Raw genomic sequence first — 7,263 nt, 5'->3', positions numbered from 1 at the left:
AGTCTTCACACGACTGGACCGGGGTTCAAATCCCATCCAGATCCGGCTCCCCGTACGCAGGACTAACCATCCAGCTACGGATAAAATCCAATCACAGTAAGCCAGAAATGGCAAGCTGAGACCTCTCGAGGTTGTAGTGCAAAAGAAGAAAAGCATTTAAAGCTATACCAATCAGTTTATGTCTTTTCTCTGTATCCACGGTTTTGGTCTAGCTCTTGTCAAATTATTCCTGTCTTTTCCTCACTTCACTTAACCAAATCTTATCAAAGCTCATTTAACGGGCAATGCGCCTTGTTGAGTCGCCTCACTAAGTATTGATTAAAATTTATTAGTATTCATACCTAATGTTAAAAATAAAAATGTATGATCGCTCCGAAAGCCACCTTCCAGCGATACGCATTCAAAGTTGTATAGTAACGGATATCGTTGCCAACTCAACACGATCAGAATTCTGCTCCTCTCAGCAGAATTCTTCATGGCATCAAGGTCCGCAACTCAGACAACTGATTCCAGATGTGTCACTACTTGTTTATCAGCCTGCGAGGAATTTTATCAGCAAACGCGAAATTCCTTAGATTCCTACGTTGCCGGTATCTCAATTTCCATACACACATTCCTTGTTCCTTACAATATGGATTACACTTACTGCTTTTAATTTACCAGTAACAAAATTAAAATACATTTATAGCTCAATAAGAGATTTTTAATAATATCCCACCTCATGGACCAGCCTGGCCACTCGACGGGATATTTATTTTACCTCCCAACGATGGAGGGCAATATTGAAACCTTCTTCTAAACGAGCAACATATTCCCACGTTTAGACCGGGTATGATGATATTTTGATATTTACACCCCATCCGACGCCCCTCTCTTCCCCGATCGCTTCCTTTCAACTATTTTTGGTACCGAGAGCATTTGAGTAGAAAAAGAGGTACGCGTGAATCTGTCGCATCATAACGAACTTGGCCCCGTATGAATGTGTTGGACGGAAGAAAAATTGCATTTCTGTGCGGAGGCACCATCGTGTGTCCAAAAACGGTAACCGACTCTCCGATCGACTGCATCACACGTTTCGTTTCGAGGGAACCACTTTACTCCTTCCCCTTGCCGGGCCTGTGTGCCTTCGGTCCACCCGCGCGTAGCTGCCGGAATGGAACGGATTGAATGTGGCTCCCGCTGCCCGTCCAGCCGGCAGTGCTTAGGGAAAGCGTGAAGATCTTCAAACTCCTCTAAGCGGGGCTCGCTCAGCTCGGCTCCCACATCTCTTTGCTCACTTCCCTCAAGGTCTTTAGCGCCGGCAGCCCGCCGTGGCGTTGTGTGGTGCATTATGGTAGCAAAAGATGAAGGTGGCCGAACCAACCGACTTACAAGTAGGCGCGAGCTCGCGCGCACGGTAGAAAGGAGCCCCCGAAACGAGGGCGCCCGTGGTCGCTCGCTCGTACACGTTACCGCCGCTAACGGGAAGGGCTCTCGGCAGCCGGTGAAAAAGAAAACAACGCCACTGGGGTGGGTTTCGTTGTGCATCTTTGCAGCCAGGTCTTTGGCACCCGCTCGCGTGGAATAGCGAATTGGATCAGGCCGCCGCAACCGTCGCGTTTGCGTTCCCGATAAATTTATCTGCGCTGTGTCGTTGGCTTCGTGCGCCTTCAGTTGCATGCTTTTGTGGGTTGTCAGATTTTCCAATATAGCCTCCAAAGCAGCGCAGAAAATGATCCCCCTCAAAGTGTGTGGATATCTCAAAATAAATAGAGGGAGAGAACGTTTAAAATCTAGAGTCTATAAAATGCCAAAAATAAATTAATCCATCTCCAATGATCCCGGCGTCGTGTACGCCTTATTTAGTTGCTAATGAGAGGCACTCGTCGTGGCCTTTAGGAAGTCTCGGGCGAGGTTTATATGTCACCGGTTCGTTGCACACATCGGGGTTATTAGACCTACACACCGGACGGTACTCGAGTTCCCGACACCCCTTCTCTCACCCTTCTTCTACCTTCTCGCTGTTCGATCCGTAGCAGTAATAATAAAAAAAACCCCAAAAGTTTCGAATGATTTCGTTATTACCCGGCTCATCGGATTATTGCCTGCTGTACATAAAAACCTCCGCGGGTAGGCCTCACACCCAACAGCAGCTCACAGTTCGTCGCCCGTCTTTTGGCCAGGGGGGTCGTGTCCGACACGCCACCTTTTGCGCGCTCAGCCCAACCGATTCTCCTCTCCAATTCTGGTGCGATCACTCACACGTGATGAATTCTTTCCGTACCATCTATCTTACCATTTATGGTAGTGTGGAACATGGCGCATTCGCTCTTTACTACCCCGCTCGCAAGAGAGCGCCGCGCACACGTGTGGCCTTTTTTATTGCAAGGGGTGCAAGAGCAACAGCGATGGAGAGCTATGAATAACCGTGAAAATCTTTCTCGTCCAATGCAACGGAACCTCTTCGCCCAACGGTAGGGCGGCGAGGAAAAATGGAAAACTGGTTCGCGCCTCACTCGAGCGGGCTCTCTCAGGAGAGTCGGCCGGCATCGTGTGTCTGCTGCTCTTGGTCTTTGCACCGGACGGAAGAAATGCCTGCCCTAAACGGGTGAATCATATGCGTCTTCTCACACCGCTTTTCTTCAGACACAAGCGGGCCGATCGAACTCGAGAGAATGGGCAAAGCACGCGATCGCTCGTGGCGACACGAAAATCGGAAGGAATCGATAAAAGACGCCGGCAACCCTCGCTCGGCGGATGTTTTGTTAGATGGTGATCGTATTGGCAGCAGCAGGATCGAACAATCACCTGAAGATGATTATTAATGAGCTAAATTTGGATGCGGTTGGGCATGCTCGCTCACTGGCGGAGGGGTAAAGTAAAATAGCAGCATTAGTAACTGAGAGTGAGCTGTGATTTAAATTGCAATTTGTTTACATGCTATCGGCATTTGGTGGTTTACGTGATTCGTGATCGTTTCACGATCATCGTAACAATGAGTGTAAATCTGAGTAACAGTTTAATCATATCGAGCGGGTAAGGGGGGAAAGGGATAGGGAACGGGCAAAATGTACCCTTAAATGCTTAATTATGGTAATTGATTGCTCCCGATGTTTTGCTCTTATTAACGCATGTATTAATATTTTCAAATTAGCAGACCTCGTGTCCTTGCGACTTCATCATGAATCAATAAAATTAATAATAATGGTGTCCTTGCGATCCACCCATCCGTCCATAAATAAGTTGGTAAAGTTTTTTTACGTACTGACAAAATCTTACAGAATTACCAATTTATTTGACTGGGATCTTTATGGTCAAATAGTCTTCTTCTTCCTTGGCACTACAACCTAGAGAGGAGGTATCGGCCTGCCATTTCTGACTCTCGGTTACTTGAATGGGTCTCATGATCATTTGGGACACTCTTCGTACGGGGAGACGAGCTGGATGGGATTTGAACACCAGTCCTGCCGTGCGAAGATCGAATAGTCAATGAACAACATTGACGTCTGAAGACGCCTATAAAGACGCTTATAGACTGATAACGTCTTTCCGAGGTATTTAAAAAAATCTATATCTATCGGTATCTATATCTGAGACAAAGGAATCCCAGTGAATGAGCAGTTAATGGTTATTGTGAAACATATCTTTACGTCTTTGAGGACGTCTTTGATCTAAAAGCCTTCCAACAACGTGTTAAGCTGCGATCAATAGAATTTTGCGAGCCAAATCTCTATCCCAGAGTCTTGTATAATCAATACATATCGAAGACGGATAAGCAACTGATCGCTTATGTCCAAAAATATCCGCGGGCGGTCCGGTGGCCGAGGCGACAGCGGCGCCGGTCTTCACACGGCAGGGCCGGGGTTCAAATCCCATCCAGACCGCCTCCCCGTACGAAAGGCTGACTACTTTTCTACGGGTAAAATTAAGTCACAGAAAGCCAGAAATGGCAGGCCGAGACCTCTCGAGGTTGTAGTGCCACAGAAGAAGAAGAAGAAGGTGATAGTGTAAGACCTCCCGCAAATGGATGGAAACATTTTTGTAGAATCCTAGTTAAACTATAGCATTCACCCCAAAATTGTAAGCAATGAGAGGCTGTTTTAGACTTAGCTTGTTCGCCATCTAAAGCTAGTCTATTTGGATTATTTAAATGGAATTATTATAAGCATCGATAAATATCAACATCCATTCGTTTAATTCTAGAGGATAATCAATTTTTACCTTCCATAACCGTATTCTACAGAATATCATGTTTAGTGAAGTAAGAGCTAAAAAAAATCGTTCAGTTGGTCCTTCGAATCTCTATGCTACTGGGGTTCCCTTTTATGGACGTACTCTAAAACGGTGCAAACTGCACCAGCCATTCTGCACAGAGTATTCCCCCATGCTGCGCGCTCTAGAGCTGGTAGGCATTACTCCGGCTAAAATTATTTCTGCCAACACCGGGCATGCAGTTCCCCTTCAAGGTTCGCGCGTCGAAAAAGAAAGCAAAAGAAGGAACCACCACCAAAGGTTCCGTCCGTGCATCATGGATGGTACACATAATTAAATACGCCTCGACTCATAATTGCTTATGGTTGACCTTTCGATCACATGGTTTCGAGCATGGGCAGATGAGAAGTTTCTCTTACCATTTGACGAGAGAGGATGAAAATTAGATCACACCGCATAGAAACTGGCATGTGCATTCCAATAAGTCCGTACCTCCATACCAGACTGCTCGAAGATGGTCTAAGGTACCGCAAATCGCTTAAAGAGGAAAGTTCAAGACACCACACCACTGAATCATATATTTTTAATTTAAAGCTCACAATATTTTGGCAATGTTTGCTACCCTCATTCGCTGACACAGGTCACAGACATCTCCTTTCGCTGGTAGGGGGGGGGAGGTAATGGTGAAAATTTAATGTCCACACATTTGCACCTTTGTTCCTAAGCGTGAGCTGGCACGGTGGACAGCAATCTTGGATGCAAACACCTTTCATAATAATTATTAGCGTTCCTCCGCTATCAACGCAGCCGAAAGGTAAAGTTGTCTTTGTTGGACGATAAAAACCGGTGGCCAAATGCATCGGACCGAGGCAAACAAGCGAGCGATAGAGAGAGTGAGAAACGGTGCAACAGCCACAAAAAGCTAACATGACAGGCGTCATCATCATCTCAAGACTTTCCTTATCGGATTGGCCACCGCACCGCAATGGTCTTTTCGCTTTTGTTGTGGTGGTTGGTGGCCTTATGAATTGTTTTAAAAGTTTTTTTCCTATCTACTTTGCACTTCGCTTGACAAAGAGGATGCTTGTGAAATATCCATTAGTTTATCTTAATTTTGGAATGTTTAGTCTTAATGTCCCCTTCCAAAAAACTTGAGCTAATTTGTACATGCCATGACTTCCGCGTGGACATTAAAGATAGCTACTTTTGGCGTTTGAAAGCAATTTAAACAAATCAGACTCTTTTTTGTCTTGACCTAACCTAGGCTAACCTAACTTTACAATACAAAGCTGATCAACATATCACAAGCGAAAAGGGTTCTTTTTCCCTACAAACAAAAGCGACCATCTCATACCATAAAAGGCAATAGATTTTGGCCGCGAAAGTGTCATTCGCTTCCAGCACCCTTTTGCTTTTCCGTGCGTCCGCGTGTGTGCCAAATTGCAACCGGTACAGCTCTTCCCCTTTTTCGGCTATATTACACACACCACGTGCCACCGGCATTTATGTGACGAGGAAGCAAAGGGAAAGGTGAGTGTGTTTATGGGGTCAATGAAACAAATCGAACGATGAATCGTTCGAAAAGCCGGCGACTTTAAGAAAAAGAAAGTGACTTGCACCATCTCCAATCACACACCATTTCCTATTATCAGGTGTGTGTGTGTGTGGTATGGATGGACATATCGGTGCGTTTTCTTTTTCGTCGAACTGTTGGTGTGGTAGTATAAATTTCCATACTAAATGCTAGTGCGTTTTTCTTTTCAAAAACTGGAACTGAAGAAAATCGATGCGCTTTTCTTTCTCTCTCACCCGATTTTAATGTGATTCCGTTTTGAGTTTTTGAATGTGTTGCAAGCACGCGACAGACCGGTGGTCTCGAGTAATGTGCGCTTCATCGGGTCATGAAAGTAGGGCAAACGATGTATTGTACATTTACAATTAGTTATAAGCAGCACTTAAAGACCACCGTGAATAAACGGGAAGTTTTCTACATTCCACCATATTTGAGTTTGTAAGATGAGCTTACGGTTCCTTCCTGTTGGTTCGTGTGTGTGGCTCTTTCCCTCTAACAATCTTATCTCCTTCATTCCAAACACCATCACATCATCCGGTGACGCGATCTGATCGAAATCTGCACGTCAAGCATTTTCTTCCGGATCCAGTCAAGCAGCAGCAAGGAACAAATACCCCCTTTTCCTGCCAGGCCTTATCCGGAAGCAACCGTTCCAGAGTAACTGGAGAGTGGGCTTCACGTTGCTTGATAGGAAAGACACAATCCAAGCAACCTTGGATACCGAATTCCGATGGTGCAGCAGGAAGAAGCATCTTCAGGGGCGTGTTCGCATACTTTTGTTCTGCGATAATACTACGTGATAATTGGAATGGAATGTTGATTCCCCAGTTGATGTTTATAAACTAGAAATGAATAACAAGACTATTGCTATCTCTCCGATATTATTCCTGGAAGATGAAGCAAATTTAACCGCACTTGGAACGCAACGATTCTTCATTATCGCAACAGTTATTTCCTTATTGACAACAAGCTTCATTACTCCCTTAGCAATTCTATCGCAATTAGCCTAGGACTGATGCATTTACTTACCTAAAACTGATGAAAATAGGAGAAATCGGCTACAGTTTCAGGACTTTGAGATGAAGAGTACGTCACAAATGATCAGACGCTTCACATGACATCTTCGGTTCGCGGTGACGTCACATCGGGCAACCCAATTGTCTTATCTGATTCTAGAACAATCGTTCAACTTTTTCAATACGATTTTAAAGTGAGTTAATGGACGTTTTAAATACGTTTATTTTTACAGAACTTTAAAAGCTACAATAATTAGCGGAAACATAAACGAAATCGAGCGTTTAAACTGCTTGAATTCATCCATCTGCTCGAAATGTACCTTCGTTGCGCATTACGCCTAAAGGTATGCAATTGTAGGTAAAATTTTTAAATTAATCGTCGCAAACGTTTCATTTTTCCGTTATTTTTTAATCTAAGCGGTTTAGAATTAAAATAAAAAGCTTCTTACTTAACGTTAAACCACTTCATGGCTCAGAAATCGA

The 7,263-nt window shown here is 44.5% G+C and overlaps 1 protein-coding gene across 1 annotated transcript in view; it reads right to left on the bottom strand.

Moving 5' to 3' along the window:
• LOC118503560 (actin-1) overlaps positions 1–6,880 on the bottom strand; it is an 11,034-nt gene extending 4,154 nt beyond the window's left edge. Inside the window, exon 1 of the mRNA XM_036036970.1 lies at positions 6,794–6,880. The gene's annotated coding sequence lies outside the window, so the exon portion shown is untranslated. The remainder of the gene's footprint in view (positions 1–6,793) is intronic.
• Positions 6,881–7,263: the final 383 nt, after the last annotated feature.

Source organism: Anopheles stephensi, chromosome 2 (genome assembly GCF_013141755.1).
Source record: "Anopheles stephensi strain Indian chromosome 2, UCI_ANSTEP_V1.0, whole genome shotgun sequence".
NCBI lineage: Eukaryota > Metazoa > Arthropoda > Insecta > Diptera > Culicidae > Anopheles > Anopheles stephensi.
The sequence above is the reverse complement of the archived record's forward strand: the minus strand, read 5'-3'. Positions and strand labels throughout refer to the sequence as shown.